The 19,257-nt window shown below is 40.7% G+C and overlaps 1 long non-coding RNA gene across 8 annotated transcripts in view; it reads left to right on the forward strand.

Annotated features, from left to right (window-relative positions):
* The window catches only part of LOC147149682 (uncharacterized), a 268,040-nt gene that overhangs the window by 182,138 nt on the left and 66,645 nt on the right, over positions 1–19,257 (forward strand). For 5 of the 8 annotated variants that reach the window (XR_015086165.1, XR_015086167.1, XR_015086176.1 and 2 more), the window contains one exon: positions 10,752–11,082. The exons of the other annotated variants lie outside the window; for them this stretch is intronic. This is a non-coding gene — a long non-coding RNA (uncharacterized LOC147149682). Of the gene's footprint in view, positions 1–10,751; positions 11,083–19,257 lie in introns of those variants that run through there. 8 annotated transcript variants of the gene reach the window in all.

Raw genomic sequence — 19,257 nt, forward strand, 5'->3', positions numbered from 1 at the left:
TATCGATGGATTAAAACGTACACAAATATGGCAGACAAGCCCTGTCACACACCCACACCAACACACACGCACAAACACACTCACGTTTATTGCCAAAAAGAGGTGCAGGATCGATTATTTGTGAACAGCTTTTGACACTCAATGATTTGCACAGTACTAAGCAGCAGTCGGGCTTTATGTTCTCAATGGAAAGTAGCACAACTAAGTCAATGTGCTGTTTCTAAAGCCAAAACAACTGCTGGTGAATTTCCTCCCCAGCATGAAGCCGCAATCTCCCGTCCTATTGAATATGTGACCGAAAAACAGATGGATTCTTTGACCTTCAAAGCAAATCAACAACACAGTGATGATGATGAAGCCGGCGTGCGGTTGTTCATCATCGACCTCTCGCGTTGTCCTTCTCCAAAATAGTCCGGACGGCGAGCAAGGTCTGGGTGACTGCATATAACAAACCTCCCAAACTTTCACCATTAATTCTGCCACCGGTAGACGTCAAAGGTAGGGAATACGGACTCAAAGAAATGGTTTGCTTTCCCTTTAATAAAAAGGAATTCTCATGATGTAGGCAAATGTTTGTTCATTCACATTAAATAATAAATAAAAAAAATGTATAGTGGATCCCTGCTATTTGCAGTGGATAGGGATCGGGGCGTATTTTTAAACCTAAAAAATCTTCTAAAAATGTCTCCCAAAAAAAGCCCCGAGCCCTCTAAACAAACAAAGCAAAAAAATGTATGCGAAAAAATATTGGGGGGAAAAAATAATAATAGGTGAATTCACGATTGCCGAATCGTGAGTAAGTGGGGGTCCACCTCATAACCATTAACGCACTCAATGTAAACATCTGTCTTTTCATTTGCATAAACATAAACTGCTTAGTTTGTCCATTCACAAAAGCTGTTTTTTGTGAATGCACAAACTATGATGCTTTAAGCATAATATAAATAATACGAGCCATTCACAAACAGTGCAGTCAATCTGCCTTTAAAGACACAATGTTAACATTTGGTGGTATATTCGCACACATTCTACAAACAAGTGTTTGTTTGTATGCAAACATACACTAAAAGTGTCAATTTATTCACACACAAAATGTAAACAACTGTTTTACCATTCACATGAACTCATACAGTAAACTTCTCCTTCCCTGCACATACCAAGGTGGTTATAGTTAACGAAAACTAACGTAATAACTCATAGTAAAATTTAAAAAAATAATGTTGTATAAAATTAAGTAAAAAATGACTTAAAAAAAATAACTGAAATTGCATTTTCCATTTCTAAAACTACCTATAATCGTTGTAGAAATGTCCTTTATTTTCATGTATGTCAGTTAATGTCGTACATGAGCTTGCAGGGTTCATTTTAAATGTATTCATTTCGGTACTGATGTACGTCGGTACAGAAGAAGGGAGGTCAAACACTCATTTGAGAATCGGAATTTACTCTGTTATACACAATATTTAGCAATCTTTTTTTTATCCCGGACTCGACAAGTACTCCATATTAAAAACCAACAAACTAAAACTAATACTAAAACAAATAAAAACTCACCGAAATTAAGCATTTTCGACAAAATAAAAACAAAAGCTAACAAATGTGCTCTAAAAACCAATAAAAACTGACAGAATTAAAAAAAACACTGAAGTCAAAAAGAAATAAAAATTAATTATAAAGAAAAATAAACACCTGCCTGTTCATTCCCATGAAAATGCCCATCCATTCACACACATTAACAACTGTCTATCCATTTACACACAGAGATTTGAGATTAAGAAGACAAATGAATTTAATCCCGCTCACAATCAAACATGTTGAAGCCCCTCAGTGGATCCAAGCACGTCCGTTCACGAGGGGACACGCACAGGCAAGGACGCCGTAGCGCACTTACTCAAAGATAACTGCTTTAATTAGGCCTCGTTTTCAAAGACTTTCTTTCAGAGGGGACGTTATTGCAATGATGTTCATTCTCTCCGCCAGCCAGGCAGTCGGAGCCAAACTAAATTCACCGTAAGCGCAAACTTGCACAGCATAGTTTGCACGGCGTGGCAGATTTACTCCTGTCGGGTTTCCACGTAGGACAGGATTTCCGCAGCGGCCGCCGGGAGCACTATTTCACTCGGCGGGTGACATGTGCCCAATTATTAGGTCCTCTAAGCAACCTCGATGGCTTTGCGGCCCGGCCGTGTCTCATCGTAAACGAGCCGCCATGCCGATACTCCGCCGGATGATCAATGGTTGACTCCCTGAAGGACGATAACGGAGCCATATTGTTAGGCACACTTTGATTACTAGTGTCTCGCACACACAATCCATCGGGCATAGAGTGTTGTAAAGTGAGCGTACAGTAAACATGTCTATCCAGTCGCACGTATAATGAAAAGAGCTGTCTTCTATTTACACACATTTTGGTTGGCAGGCTCACATGCGCTCAGTGTAAAAACCGCCGCATCTTCATTTTCGTTCCAGGGCAAGTCTAAGGCTAGGTTCACATCGCTTGTTTTAATTCTCAATTCGGATTTTTTATTTTTTTTATATATATATATATAAATGTTCATCTTCCATTTTAAATGTGACCTCGGTCTGTCTCGTGTGTGAACATACGCGCTCCGAAAGTGAGCCGCAAGCGCAGAAGAAGAACACCTCAATCACGACATAGTGTTTACGGAAGCAAATGTGGTCCATCATTTCGGGGCATTTCTATAGCGGAGCGATTCGGTAGGAGGTGGAAATACAATATTTGGGGGGAATGAGGAGCCGAGGCTTTTCGATCCCATTTCATGGAGACGTCACGGAAGATGACGTCACGCCATAACCGCGGGTAAAAAAAATGTACCGATCTGAACCGCGGCTGAATTACTACTATCACCAAAAATGTATCACGTTATGCTTCATGTTTGAAGTGGGATTAAGTTAAAGTCAAATATAAAGTCATACTGTTATTTAAAACAAATGCAAATTCGATCTCCCAGCACTCTTTTGAGCTCCGGATGACGTCAATGTCGGATATATGCGACCTTCCGGTTCGGACTGCAGTCGCATTGCAAAAAGTTTGATACGTATCCGATCTAGGACCACTTGAAAAAAAAACGGAATTGAGCCGTTCAGACTCATCAAAAAAGATACAGGTCGTATAAGGACCTTCATCCTAAACAAGATACAGTGCGGGTACTCATTGACTGACTCTCTAAAGGACGATAAGACGATGTGCGGTGGTAGTGGTGGAAGGTGGACAGTGCGCATGCGAATATCGAGTGGCCGGCCATGCTCGAGCGGATATCGCGTCGGAGGATATCGCCATCAGAGCAGTTTAAGAACAAATTTAGGTCACAACTAATCAACTCTAATTCTCCTGGCTCATTATGGTATACCCTTAGCTCATAAACAAAAGGCCGCATACACGCTCACCTGTTCACTCCCCCCTACACACCCACCCTCCATTAGGTCTGCATAATGCCTGCTAATTATATTTGCTCGTCTATAAGCCTTCATTATGTTCCAAGCTGATAATTAGCTGGGTGAGAATTCACATTCGCCGTCAATTTAGCTGTGAAAGTGCCTACTCTTGTCCTCCTAGGAGACTCCTGGCATTATCTTGCTTTAAGAGCATGCGCACCTAAAATAATAATTGGAGAAAGGAGACCAAGATAAATCTGAAAGAATCCAATATAATCTGTGAAGGTGCCAGCAACACTACAGAGAAATGATGTACAACATTGAATTAGGGATTAGGATCAATTATGTACCAACATGTTACTTCACAAGTGTCCGTTTTAGGGTCTTTTTGTACAGATGTAAAGATCTGGATTTAAAGAAAAATATTTATTTATTGAGCCTCAAAAGCTACTTTCACTTTGCCACATCAAATTTAGTAGACGCGTCTATCGCGACTCATAAATAGTCTCGAGAACAACTGTTGGAAAAAAGATGTTAACCTGCCAGTTTGTTTTGAATCAACCATCATTTTAGGGTCATTTTGCCCATTTTCCGGTGTCCTTCTAATTTGTCCTAGAGATCCAGATTTTTTTTTTTTTAACAGTCCATACATTGAATCACATACACCTGACTACAGTGCAGGCAGCGTGGTATCAGTTCTCACCAAGTGACAGCATGAATGTGGCAGTGAATCGTTGTCTGCCTCTACACTGTAGTGGTCCCTCACTTTTCGCGGGTGATGCGTTCCATGATCTCCCGTCATAGATGAATTTATGCGTTGACTTTTTTTTTTTTTTTTTTAATGTCTCTATCAAATCATTACAAACACACTGGAAACACATCATCAGTAGGGTAACACTAATCTGTCTCACAGCAGTCTAAACCCAGTTCTAAACAGTTGATACATTTTATAAATGTACCTTTTAACTCATTCACTGCCAGACATTTCAAACCCTCTTTTACCCTGACGTTTGAAGAAATTTGAAAAGTATATAAATTAATTCCTGGGATTGAATGGCTGGACTGTGAAAAGACAAATACATTTGTTAATGGCACTGAATGAGTTAAAATGCAAAATGAATAATAAATACCACCTCTGTAAATCCTTCTTCGTCTTCCATTTTGAAGAATGTAGTCATAGGAACTAGATTTTGCTTTCCACAACAAGGATTTGCTGTGCCAAAAGATGCATTAACCCACCAGGACTGTACCTTTGCCAACAATGCCACGTTGGATTCTGGTTTAAGTAAGCCATTTTAAAATAAAAAGAGAACATTTAACATAACATAAAGCGCGCATTTTGTCATCATCGTGTGCTGAGTGAGGCAAAGCAGGTTCGGCTCACATTCATTTCATACTCAGCAGCTCGTGCTGCAATTGTTTACTTTACTTGTAGTGCCTGACGCACTGGGTCAAAAAAAACTCCATTTTTTTGGGGCATGCTGAATAATTGAACGGCACATGTTAACGTTTTGAGTTTCCGAACGGTTCGAGTGAAGCAGTGAGCTCGGAATGTATTTCCGAACACCCGCGATGAGGGAACGGGTATTTTGGTGGCGACGACCTTTAAGCTTCTTTTTTTTCGTTTTTTGTAAAAACAAATTTCCACATACAAAAAAAAAGGGAAAAAAATAGCAAGAAAACACAAAAAATAGCGCGGTAAACCTGCTATAGAGGAAGTTATGGTCACAAATAAAAAGCCCGTGATACAGTGAAGCTGCAACAACCGAACAGCGAAGTAGCGAGGTAGCACTGTATGTGCAGTGAATTTGATAACAATCAGTCAAAGGTGCCTTTGCCTTTGAGTCCTAGTTATAGTCAATGGTGAACCCATAACAGAATGAAACAATAACTTCCACAGAAGTTGACACAAATAAAAGATCTTTGTGTTCACTGTTGCTTCAGTGCATAAGTGTACTGGACCGCATCACTAAGAAGAGTCTGGCAATAGTCTTTTTGTTCCTGTGGGATGTCACAGCTGAGTGAAACCAAGCGGATTCTTGCGAGGACCGCATCCTTTTCCAGGCCATCTATAATGCATTACACACGTAGGTGAACACACCGTCCTACCCTGAACACAAATGTGACGTGTCCATCTGAATATGGACACATCATATGCAGTCCACTGAGTGGCATTTCCTCCGATCCCTGGCAAAGACGGGCCTCCTCTCGGGTCAGGGCCCCAGGGACGGGCCCCTGTTTGCTGGCTGCTTCTCTGCGGCCAAGATAGAGGTCATTGATGGAGGCATGGTTGAAGGTGGAAAAAGGGGCTAGCGGAAATGCCAACAGATGACATTGGTGAGTGAAATGTCATCCAGAGATGGTCGGTGGATGGATTGCCTCACAATCGCGTTTTTTGTTAAACAACCCAGAGTTAACACCTGTTCTGTGTATGACTTTTGGAATGACCATTCCCCCGATCGCTGATGGCCTTGTGACAGACTATCGGAAAAAAATGGTAAAAATACAAAAACAATGACTCCGGAGCAAGTGAAATCCACTCATCCACGTTCTACCATTTATTCAAATTTCTAAATAAGAATTCAACTCAAAACTTTTGCATCCCAAATGGCACTAAAAAGCCTGCTTCAAACCAAAATGTCTGATTTCCTTTGTCTTGTACGGCTTGGGTTGTTGAAATGGTCTTGGTCTACTTCTTATGATTAACATGTTCGATCAAATGTCATGGTAATAAACGAAACTGGCTTTGGTGGTTGAATAAAAAAAAAATTTAAAAAGCTGAATCTTTTGGACAAGTTCATCTTTGAGGACTACCTGAAAATGGCCCAAATCGTCTTCTTTCACCTTAGACAGCTGGCTAAGGTAAACCCCCTCCTTTCCCATCAGCACTTAAAAACAGTCATCCGTGCCTTTGTTACATCTCGGCTAGATTACTGTAATGCACTTTATTGTGTAGTCAGCCGGTCCTCCCTCAAACATCTCCAGTTGTTCCAAAATGCTGCTGCCCGCCTACTAACTGGAGCTCGGAAGATGGAGCGTATAACGTCAATTCTGGTCTCCCTTCACTGGCTCCTAGTGCATTTCATGGTTCGATTTAAGATTCTCCTATTCGTCTATAAATCATTAAATGGCCTCGCCCCGGCGTACCTCTCTGAGCTCCTCCACTCCTACGCACCTTCCCACAGCATCAGGTCTGCGGACCACTTGCTGCTCGAGGTGCCGAGGACCAAGCGGAGACTCAGAGGGGATCGAGCCTTTTATGTCGCTGGTCCTTCCCTCTGGAATGACCTCCCATTGGATGTTAGGCTAGCCCACTCTGTCCATTTTTAAAACCCGGTTGAAGACACATTTCTATCCTCTGGATTTTGATCAGACTTGAAATTTTCGGCTCTTCTCCAGGTGTCAATTGTGTTTTATGTTAATTTATTGGCTTTATTTGTTGATATATATTTTTTATTTATATCTTATATATTATTCATATCTATATTTATTAATGTGCATTACAGCCTTTTATTGTCTTTATTTATTGTCTACTGTTTGTAAAGTGCTTTGTTACAGCTTAAGCTGTTATGAAATGCGCTATATAAATAAAATGGTACTGTATTGTATAAAATGTCGGCACTGGAAATCTCATCAAACTATGACAGCTGTCAACATGATGCCTTTCCGTTACCCTTTTTTCTTATTCAAACCAGCAGCTGGTAAATTTTAATTTGCATTGGATAAGTGTAAATGTGAGCAAGTGGAACAAGTAGCTTTGGGGAAGCAACCCAGCAAAGTATTCAAGCAGCAAAGAACAAGGAGGAAAAGAAGGGACTTGTGCTGGAAAGGAGAGAGAGCGAGACAGGGAGAGAGGAGAGACTTTGGTATTAGAAAAGCACAACAAGGAGGATACACGCTTTGCATCACTGGCTCGCGTCTTTTATGAGCTTACAGCTTCACACTGTGAAAAATCCCGTCCCGCTGCCAGGGATCTCTGCTTTTCAGGATGTCACGTTGAATCACGTTCCCCTCGGTGATGTGAACCCCGTCGATCAAAGATGCTGCAACTTTGGGTTAGCGTACCCAAGAATGCTTGCGGGGGCTTTACTTGTTGGGGTCAGGAATGAGGGCTAAATATAAACAGGGGTGTCACAGTTTGATTAATGTGATGCGGGAAAAAGTAAGGGTGAGTCATGTTGAGACTTGAAAAGCTGAAGTCGTATCAATCGGTTGGATCTAAATATGTTTAATACTGTCTAATTTTGTCACATTACTCCGCAGCGAATGTGACAGGATGCTAAAACCAGTAGCTGTATACCTGAAGTCCTAACTCCAACCTTCTTGAGTACATTATATCTGAAATATTCTGTGGGTAAATCTAAAGGCTGTCAAAGCAAAGTTTTCAAGAAACAAAAACAATGCTTTACAATTAGCTAGCAGCATTAGCATCATTTGGGTGCATTAGCTGGTTGTCATTGTCGTTTTGTTTAATTTACTGATACAATTACTCCACCGTTCAAAATCAAAGGCCACATGAAAAACTGCTCTAAATGTAATCCGCTGCATTCATATTTGAATTAGCTGCTGAGCTTACAGGCTTTCAAAACGTACGTTCTGTGGCCTTACAAATCAAATGACTGATGGAATATCAGCAGATTTGAAAAAAGCCAAAACAATACCTGAAAACGAATGCCAGTGAATGTGGAAAATGACATTTCAGTGCATTGTCACATTAAATTAGGGACCATAATAAGATGCCCAAGGAATGCATAAACCCACTCACACTTAGAGTACACAAATCCAGTCGCTTTTGTTTGGCGGTGCACACTTGAGGAGCAAATAAGGCTTAGCCTTTGTTGGCGCAATCTGGTTAAGAGTTTATGCAGAAATCACGGCAAGTGCGCAAAGTCAAACAGTGTCAAATTTATGCTAAGTGCGCACATGTCATTGTGTAAGAACGGATTTCAATATATCCACCTGGATGAGCAAAGACGCAAAGCCACAGGGTCTTTAAAATATAGAAATAAATTAAATAAATACAATTAAACATTGTTAGTTATTAGTAAGCCCGGGGGAAGACTGTACAGCGGTATCATCATCACACGCGGCCACAGTGTAAGGGACAATATGAGGCAAAGTGGGATGTTTTTAGTTCAGCAAATGTCCCTCAGAGGCAGAGTCGCACCAGAGGCGATAATCTTCTGGTTTGAGTCAAATCTCAACAGGCAGAGCCGAAGAAGACGAGTTTTCTGCTTTAGTGAATTTGGCTGGCCTTGCAACACTGTAAAAGAAGTGAGAGGAAAAAGGCCCGCTCAAAAAAAATCCATAGCAGAACCTCGGAAAAGGAACATCCTGGAGTTTCAAGAAATCGTATCATCTTGCCAGACGTCTTCCATTATCGGTCAGTGAGAAAGTCCTATATTTACACCAAATGCCCTTTCAGACACATCTGTTGCTCTCCTCTGGACTTGGAATTGGCAGTGAAGTGGCTTGATGTTGTTGAAAAATGATCCAGAAATCAAACCTGCATCGGTTGTGTTAAATATATCCGGTACCATCCATTCGTCCATTTCCTACCCCTTATCCGGTTGAGGATCGCAGAGATTTCCAGAGATGAAGTTTAATGATCATTTTGGCCATTTTCTGGTAGCCTTTAAATGGTGTTTAACTCATTCACTGCCATTGACGAATATATTTGTCTTTTCACAGTCCAGCCATATTTATATTTTTTTCAATATTTTTCAAATGTTAGGGTAAAAGAGAGTCTGGAAATATCTGGCAGTGATTAAAGACAAACTATTGACATTATTTTGTTTCCTCATCCTCATGAATTGCCATGCCAAGAGCTTTCCCATCCGTTTTTTGCAGGTATAAAACACCATCATATTCTCTGTAGTGCCCCCAATTATTAGAAATTCAGCACCCTAAACCATATTGACATGAAATTTGGTAGGCCTGTCTATTATGAGTTTCAAAAACCCATGCCCTGAAAGAACGCAGTAAATCTGCCATCTTGGTTTGTGAATCGGCCATTTTAGGTTCATTTCCAGTTATTTTTCAAGACTTGTCTGACAGATTTGACCATTTGCTACCAAATTTGAACTACCTAAACCAGACAGATGTATGGTGCTATGTTGCAAAGTCTATGTCATTCAGTCAAGGGGTGGCGGGGTGCAGTTTTTGAATTTGCTATAAAACACGAAACTCTGATAATTTAGCTCCCTGAAGTCCAGTAGGTTTGATACGCGTATACACCACTGCCAGTAGGGGGAAGAAATGTATACGCATGTCTCACACGTGCAATAACCCCACTCATGATACTCTCCTTCAAACTCTGTATACGTGTACTCCAATCGGCTTGCAGCTTTAATCTTCTAAAGAATTGCAAGATTGGAGGCCTTTTCTTGTATTGGTTTGTCTGAACAGTGACTGGGCTCTTTTTTACATTAGCACTGAGCTTGTGCATGCTCACCACAGTCTAATCTCTGGAGTCAAAGAGGAGCACAAAGCTTGGGGTCACGATGAACTGAATAAGCTTTAAAACGCCGCTGTTGATCGACTGGCTTCATCGTTCTTAAGATACTCTTACCTGCATAAGTGGCTGAGGTAGAAGTTGTTTTCTCTGCATAGATGAGCCGATATGAGATCTGGGCTCTGTGCACCGTAACTTGATGGGTTCAGTCGCTCATTCATAGCAGCAGAAGGAGGGAAAGGCAAAGGGGAAATAGACAGCAAGCAGCCTTGTCCTTCACTTTAAGATATGAAATACAATGGAAGGTTTCAGGATCTCAAACCAGGATCAGGTATTCAAGGAAGTGTTAGGGCTTCAAGTCGAGGTTTCAACCCAGGTTTCAAAATAGAGTTTTAAGTTATATTTAAGGTTTCAAAGTAGGGTTAGGGCTTCCAATTGAGTTTCAAACCAGGGGTATGGCTTCAAGTTAGTGCTTCAAATTAGGGTCAGGGCTTGAAATTTGGGATTCAAGGCAAATGAAGGGTTTTAAACAAAGATTAGAGTTAAAGTGTTCAAACCGGGTGATAGGGATTGAGGCCTGGGTTAGGGTTTCATATTGGGGTTCAATCCAGGGTTAGGAGATCAAATTTGGGTTTCAACCAGGGCTTCACTTGGACAAAGTATGATCAATAAAATGCTCGGCTTCCCTTAGCCTAAATGCCAGTGCTATGAACTAGGGAAAGCAGCTGTATGAACTTGGCTGTACGAAGTTAAATGATGTCACTTAATCAGTAAGATCAAATTTTTTTTTCCCCTCTTGAGGGAAATCTTTTTATTTCTTCTTTGAGCGAGTATAAATAAATCAAATTCTACATTGGGTCTCCAAAGTCTCTTTTATTACTTCTCACTTGTGTTTTTGCAGAGTCAACATGACACCTCTGCTGTTTCTGCTGTATGCGACATCACAACAAATCAGCTTCAACATTGTCTGTCAATATTTCCATTACCAGTCAGACAGCAGCCTCTTGTCAGACATGTTTTTCTACTTGTACTTTCTCATCTTTTCTGCTTTGTTTCACATTGTGATCACATTTTCTGATGAAGTTGCTTCAGAACTGTCAATGTCCCGAAGGGAGGCAGAATAAATACAATTTATAATGCCGCTTGTTTTCCAATTGTCTCTCTTCTCGCGTTCAATCACAAGCGAACGCTGAGTGAGCGCTAAATAAATACAAGTAACAAATATATTATAACTCGGGTAACGTAAATACGTTCTATCTACATAACATAGTTATTGCAAGATGGAGATCGTTCTGTCACTTCTGTACCTCAAGCCAGGCGTAGGGGTTGAAATGAGGGTTTTATTTCTGTTTTAGGATTTCAGATTAGGTTTCAATGTACAGTATGTGGCCAAACCAGGTTTCAGGTTCAAACCAGGGGTTTAGAGTTGGGGTTTCAAGCAGGGTTAGGGTTTGAAGATAGCGTTACTATTTGACAGCTGGACATCGCCTGACCGTCACAAAGTTCCCGTCTGCATATTTAGCCGACCCACGTGGTCCCAGTCGGTCCGAGTCAGCCTAACATCGTTGAGAACGGATTTAACCGGTACCGCGTCACGCGCAGGTGCCATACACCTGACACTCAATCAAATAAAGGAAAAAAAATTAAACAGTGTTGTTTACCTTTCAGTCCCACGGACACAATGACATGTGCCCCATATTGTTTTTATTTCACCAATTACCTCGCTGTGCGTGTGTGTGTGTGTCTCTTGTTTTCATTTGATTTTTTTTTTTTCTTGATTTGGCGGCATGTCTGCTTGTGCGATGCGGGACGGACTGGGCCCACGTGGGTGGGCTAAATATATGCAGAGAGGAACTTCGTCACGGTTAGGCGATGCCCAGCTCTGCTATATGAGTAATGAAGATATGTTTAGTTAAAATGGACAATAAAGTGTAATTGTATATGAAATAAAGCATTAATCAATGAGATATTTTCATATATATATATTTGTTATTTTGTCGTTAGTAAAGTCATCTTACAGTTGAATTTATTTTCAGAAAAAAATCACAATCGTATGAGAATGAAGCCATACAAAGTCCTCTAGAAATACATAGTTATACAAAAATGACATTTAGACATTTTCTGGAAAAAATGTCGAATGTGTAAGGTTCAAACAGTTGACATCATAGTCTCTTCTTCTTCGTCTTCTTTTTTATATAATCTTATTGGCTGCTAAAGCAGAACAATAAATTGCCCTTTAAGTCACACTTTTTTTTTTTTAATGTTATAATTAATCTTTCACAAGGCATTTAGTTGTTCATTGTCTGCTGTTATCGCAGGTCATTAACGCTTGTTTGTGTTGCACCGTGACATTTTTAGACCGAGGCCAGCGGTGGCACAAAAACGGCACTTCCTGCCAGTCCCTCGAGATGTTCTCGTGTAGACTCGGGGCTATGATGAAAAGGTCAGTTGTGGCCCGACAAAGGGAAAAAGGGTGAGAGGGGAAATAGCACGTGTAAAAAAAAAGCATACCGGCATAACAAGCTGCAAACACAGATTTAATATCAGTCCAGCAGGCGCAAAAGCAGCATGGCCGCGGGGGATAGAGGAAGCGGGGACATAACAACAATAACCCCAAACCAGTTCAGGGCTATTTTTCAGTTAAGGGAAGATGTTACCGTGTTAGCACAAAGCTCTCACTCGCCACTATGCTGTGATGTTGGCCATCGGCAAATAAGAGACATTGTGAGCTTGGCAGAGGTCATTGAGATTGATGGGAAATAAAGTTCTATTTTGTCCAGAAAAAAAAAAAAAAAAGTTTTGGAGGCAAAAAGTCTATGAGGAAGAAAATTGTGTAATTCAGAGAAATTTTAATAGAAATACTAAATACTTTTTTATTTTTTTTACGAAGTTCAAAAAAGTAATTTTCCAATTGAAAATAATTTGAATCGAATTTTACAAGAATCATATACTTTTTAAATAAAAGATAATAATAGTTTTTCATCATAGGTCATCATCTCATGGGAATAAAGTTGTATATGCTAGAAGAATTTTTTTCTATTTCTTCACCCACCTCCCCAAAAAAAATCATCATGATCTGAAAATAATGTATGTTTTAATTGTGGAAAAAAAGGTGTTTGTATATATATAAGTTGAAGTTTTACAAGGAGAAAGGTTAAAGTAAATTAAAAAAAAAAAATCCCCATGATTAAAGGTACAGCATGAAGTAGTTGTTGGGTGCAAAAATGTCTAATTTCATGACAATAAAGTCACAAGAAAATGCCTTTCCAACCTCTGTATTATGTAATGTGTGTCGTATAATTTCGCTTTCATCACTTTGTACAGTTGAACATGTCGGAACCGGTTACTTGGTGTAATTGGTCAGTCAGGATTTTAGGTGTGGTTTAGCAAAATAAAAAGGTCCACCCCAAAATCTTCATGGTTTGAATTCACATGCATTTCATGCCTTCAATTATTCTCTTTGACATGTTTTTTTTTTTTTTTTGGTAAGTCATATTCTGAAAAAAACACTTTTTGGGATGGTTGCGGTTGCTGATATCATTGATACCAACACGCCAACACCTGCGCCCACGTCCTGTAGGTTGCCTTCAACGTGTGCTAATTGCTAATTTGGCTGACCTACTTCGCCGTAATGACGGATGAGTTAATTGACCAATTAAGTGGATAACAGGTGTGTGTAATTGCCCAGTGCTGCAGAGACTTGAAAGGAGGACGTGTCCATCTACAGCTTGATGGGGGAACATGTTGGCGATTAACACTCTCCACTGTGCTAGTATATATTTTTTTGTTTTCTATTGAATGGAACAACACCACGCTGACACTCCCATTAGGGCTGTTGAGTTGGGCTGTTGGGTTGAGTTGTAACTAATTACATCTATTTAGAAGCAAATTAACACAAATCAGATCTATTTTACTCGTACATTTTTGTAGTCATCCTAGCCCTAACACATAAACCTTAACCCAGTGCCCACGCAAGTATTAAGAGGCCTGAACAATAACACCAACCCAGTCCTCATGCTAACCCTAATGCCTAAATCTAACTCAAACCTTTAACTAAACTTTCCTAACAGTAGTCCTTAATAAAAATGCCAGTAACCAATAACACTAATCCCAACCCTTAAATCTAAAACCAAACCTAAATTTAAATGGGAAGTCAACCAAAAGACTTTCTTTACAAGAATATGTTATATGCAGGCCCACAAACGAAACATGGCATTCTGCTTGATATTGCATTTGTGGAATATGAGTTCAGAATTAAAATCCACCCATTTTTTGGCCATCTCAGGGGGCGGCCATTTTCTCACTTGACCAATCATGGCTCAGATTCAGTAAGCAGGTGAGCCGTGATTGGTCTTTTCCTGAGCCCCTGGGCAACTGTGGTGTCATTTTCAGTCGACAGAAATGACAAAATGGCCGCCCCCGGAGATGGCTATAAACAGGTAGATTTTCCTGCTCATACTCATACTCCACAAACGCAATATTAATCAAAATGCAATGTTTATACTCGTGAAGGTGCATAGAAAATATTATTGCAAAGATTTTTGGAGGTTGACTTCCCCTCCACGACTGTAAGGACTTTCAACTGTAGCACTTCTAGTGTATAAAAGTAATAGAAAAGTAAAGAGAGACTCCTGGTTGCCTCCTAATTCGGGTGCAGATAATTAACGCGGGAAATTACATCACCCTCTTCAAAACACGTGCCGCAGATGGGCTCGGCGTGTAACACTTGCATTCACGCTGCGAGAAAAGCAATCAGCAGTGACACATCAAAAGGCAGCTGTCAGAAGAAAAAAAAAAAAAAATACACAATGCCGATTGCAAATAATCGGCATTTGTTCTTCACCAAAACTTTGAGAAATGCCATGCAAATTGTTTTCAAGAATATGTTCTATGCAGGCCCACTAGTTGAAACAAGGCAATATGATTAATATGAAATATGAGTTACGAAGCAAAATTCACCCGTTTTTTAGCCATCTCAGGGGGCGGCCATTTTGTCACTTCTGTCGACTTAAAATGACATCACAGGTGCTTCGTTCTCAAGTAATGACCAATAACGGCTCACACGGCTGTTTTCTATAATACCATAATAATAATAATAATAATAATAATAATAAGATGACAGCTACTTTAATATATAGTTAATGATAATCTGAATTAAGGGTTAGGTTCAGCAACAGGTGGAATTTTTCTCTGAAACGTTAAAGCTACACAGTAAATGACAACAAATGCTAAAATATGTATTGCGCAAGCTTTTATAGGTCAAACTTAAAAACAAAATGAAAATGTCTCAACTGTTTTAGTTATTGAAATGTTACAACTTTTTCATTAAAAAAAAGGTAACTATGGCATTTAGGGCTTCATATGATAGTTATGCTTATTAATTGATGTAGGTTTATGAGTGGATCCTTAAAAAAAATAAAAATATTCCTTGCAATGTGAAAAATGTTTGATCTACGTTGATGTCAGTCCAAATGTCAGTCCAAATATCAATAACAACAAAGTAGGTAAAAAAAAAAAAAAAAAGTCAACAAAAATGTAACACGATAAGAAAGCACACGTTTCAGTTTGCAAACTAACTTTTAGTTGCATCACACCAATTGATTTATACTCCAGGCTGCAGTCTGTAGTTGTAATAGCACAAACAGCGCCCTCCAGTGTTGCCACAAAACAGGACAGCTTCAACGAAATCTTTTCAAGATACATCACAGCTCTGAATATTACTGCGTTCTGCTTTTCTTCCCCAGGAGTTTTGGGAGCCTACGCAGGGGAATGAATGAGTAAACGTGTTCTACATTTTTCAGGCCTGCCAAGCTCTACGACTCACTGCTGTATTGTTACTATTGTTAAGATGCAACAAAGATGAGATTTCAAATGGGAATCAACGCACAGGCTCATGGGATTAAATGCCTGCCTTGATGTGAATAGAAAAAAAATATAAAAATCTTCCTGGGAACAGGAAAAGGCAGGGATGTGTTCAATTCCTGGGAACATTTTTTATGATTATTTTCAAGGCATTTTGAATGCATGGAGGTCAAATTTGCAATTTTACAGGAAAGTCAAAAATGTTCTTTTGTATGTATGTGTGTACACATATATACATACATATATATATATATATATGTATATATATATATATATATATATATATATATATATATATATATATATTGTGCGTGTGTATTACCTCTTCATGGATTCATATTGAATAAAATACGGGCTTGCTTCTGATTCTAAGCCTTCCAGTGTCACCCTTTCACCAAAAATAAAGATTCTCAGAGCCCAAAATATTCCCCCCCAAAATCCTTTGCCCTCCAACGGCAGAGCGGAAAATTAATTCAGGCATTAATTCACAATTCTACCATTCTAATCTGGCGTCGTGAAGCCGTAAAAGAAAAGTGAGAGGGAGTGAGGAGCAAATCTCAGGTGTAATATAAAACCAAATGCATTAGCTGACAGGGCATTGATGAATGTCAAATCCATCACGCGGTGCCATGCTGGGGGGAATTGATCTTTTATTTTTTTTTTTCCATTTGGCACTTTTTTTCCCCCTGCTCAGGCTCCCTCCATTACAAATGCATCAGTGTGCGCCGTAATATGCGTGTCCGCTTCTCCCCGAATGCAGCTCCCCAAAGTCAATTGAAGGTTGTCTGCAGCTCATGTAAATGAAGCTTGATTGGGAGAGTTTTTTTTAGTGTGGCTCATTGTTGGCCAAACACCCCCCCCACCGAACACCGCTGCCCCCCCCACCCCCACCCCCCCGCCACACCGCTTCCCGCCACCCCCTGCCATCATCGGGCTCCACAAATAAAAAGTTGTGGCAGTGCTCAAATTAGCCCAAACAGCTTATTGCTCACGCCTTGCCGGCGCGCCGCGACGACTCGCGTTGTTTGCTAATGAAGCTGGAAGATTACCAGATGTGAAAATTAACCGACAGACTCGCTCGCGGGTTAGCTGCGCCCGCCAAAAAAGCAAGATGGTGACCCGGAAGAGCGGCGACTTTCCATTCCAGTGTTGTTGTTTACATTTCTTAAGAGTGTTTAGCAATGCAGAAGTTGTCTTTATCTTAGGGACTGGGAGCTTTCATTTCACTGGCGGGGACGGCGATAAACTCTCAATAGCTTCCATGACAATTCTATGCGCTTCTCTTTAGGGAAATGTAACGTCAGTAGTGTGTCTTTTTTCAGGCGAGTGCAACACCTTTAGTTTGTCTTCTTTTTAGAAGAGTGTCAATTATTTACTACATTTCAGGACTAAATCTGTGTTGCCTACTGTACAAAATGTATTAGCCTGCCTCAATTCTCCAACAACTCCTTTAGTACAATTTCTAGCCCATCAAATCCAAACCAATGGTCATCAAATAGCAAGCAGCGCAATGCAGGCGCTGGAATGCGACCATGCGGCAGTTTTACGTGATTGAGTTATACGGGAGAGCGCCGTTAATCTTTACGACCTTTTCGAAAACCAACGCGGCACTCTCTATTGGCCGCCGCCGCCCGCATGGCCCGTGTAGCCGTTTTCCGCCTGGACGCCCTTACGGCTCGGCGCCGCCAGTCCAGTTCGCGCGCGCGCGCTTCGCAGACAGACGCGGAGGCGGATTGGTCTCAAGGCGGCCACTGTAGCCCGACATATTGACATCTCTGAGACAGCTCAACTTTTACAGTGTATAGACTAAATGAAAGGAATTGATATATTTTTTCCGCATTTTATGTTCCAGCCATATTCCAAAATGAATTAAATTGATTTTTTTCGCCTTCAACTCTACTCAAAACACCACATAAAGGCAAAGTAAAATAAGGCTTTTGGGAATGTTTGTACATTTAACAAATAAATCACATTTGCATAAGGATTCACCACAACGGATACTCCTTAATATAAAGTTTAAAGTTCTATCAAATGGCCTCGTGATGTCACTGTATTTGTATGAACTTATACATGTTGGCGTTGTCCTTGTGATGTTTCAACAACTGTATCGGTGTGAATCTTTGTTCAATCCAGTTGATCGACTGGTTGGTTGGTTTGATGGACAAATTGTGGGCTGTAAATGGGCTGGTAATGCTAAATGGGCTGTTAACTTGTATAGCACTTTTCTACCCTTGGTACTCAAAAGCGCTTCACAATTGTACCTCATTGACCTACGGATGACGCAACATCAGGAGCAACAGGGGGTTCACTATCTTGCTCAAGGATACTTCGATTTCGTCCATCCCTGTAATCGTCCCTAACCGGGTCAAGTACCGACCGGCGTGTTGTGTTGGGTTCTTTTGAAAAAAAAAAAAAAAAAAGACCACTGTTCTCTCCTGCGATGACAGAGAGCCGCCTTTATTAACTGCCTGCACTGTAACACCGTAGTCCTTTTTTGTGACAAAACGTAAAGGATGGAATAAGGACGGAAGCGCTTTAAAAGGACGAGGACGGATGGAGTCGGAGGGTGATTATTTTTAGGAATAAGGACGGAGGTACGATGACGGAAGGCCGCGTATGGAGTTCGCACCGGCCCAATACGTCCCCATCTCAATCAACTACGGTAATGAAATGCCATGGTTCATGTATAGATTTATAAAGCCAAGTAAAAGCAACATTCAACCCAAAAAGACAAAAATGAACACTGCTTCAACTGTCATTGGAAGCCCATCTTTGACTCTCTGTTTTCCAGAGAGAACGCGGTGTTAGTGTGGTCTATTGTATGTGAGTGACAGGCGAGCCTTGTTTTAGTGGCTATGTGCAAAATCTATCCTCCATATTCCGGCACTCATCCGTGTCCGGGTCACAGTGGGAGCAGAAAAGGGAAAGCCCACACTTCCTGGTCTCCAGCCACCTCCTCCATTCCCACTTGGAGGACCACCAAGGGATTCCCAGGTCAACTGGCAGGGGTAGTCCCTCCCTCCAGTATTTCTGAGGTCTACCTGAGGGTTTCTCCCAGTTGGACATGCTCAGAACACCTCAACCCGGAGGGGAAAATATTGGAGTTTCATAGTGAAAACAATCTTTGCGGCCAAGCTCTCTCCACACCTTATGAGGAGCGTTCACAATTTAGCATCGCCTATCTTTCAAGAATTACATTTTTGGTGTGACCATCTGGAAATGGCCAAAATTCCCCCAAAAAAACAACTTTGCCACAAAGTGATCAACTACTCTACCTGTGCATTTCACTACATATTCACTTCAATTTCGCCCACATGCGCTCAAGTCTAGTTTAGCATGTTTGGGAATTTGGCTATGCTAATTATTATTATCCATCCATCCATGACCTCCAGTATGAAGACCTCTTTCGTACTGAATTCAACCGGAATGAGAGAAGCCGTTTGAATTGGCCATGAATCAAGTCGGCAGTGTTCACTCCCACAACGGCGCAAACACTTTGCGCTAGACTGAATTCCGGATGTACAGCGCCTTAAAACCAAAATAAC

Source organism: Filicampus tigris, chromosome 3, assembly GCF_054856515.1.
Source record: "Filicampus tigris isolate MCC_2025a chromosome 3, RoL_Ftig_1.0, whole genome shotgun sequence".
Lineage (NCBI taxonomy): Eukaryota > Metazoa > Chordata > Actinopteri > Syngnathiformes > Syngnathidae > Filicampus > Filicampus tigris.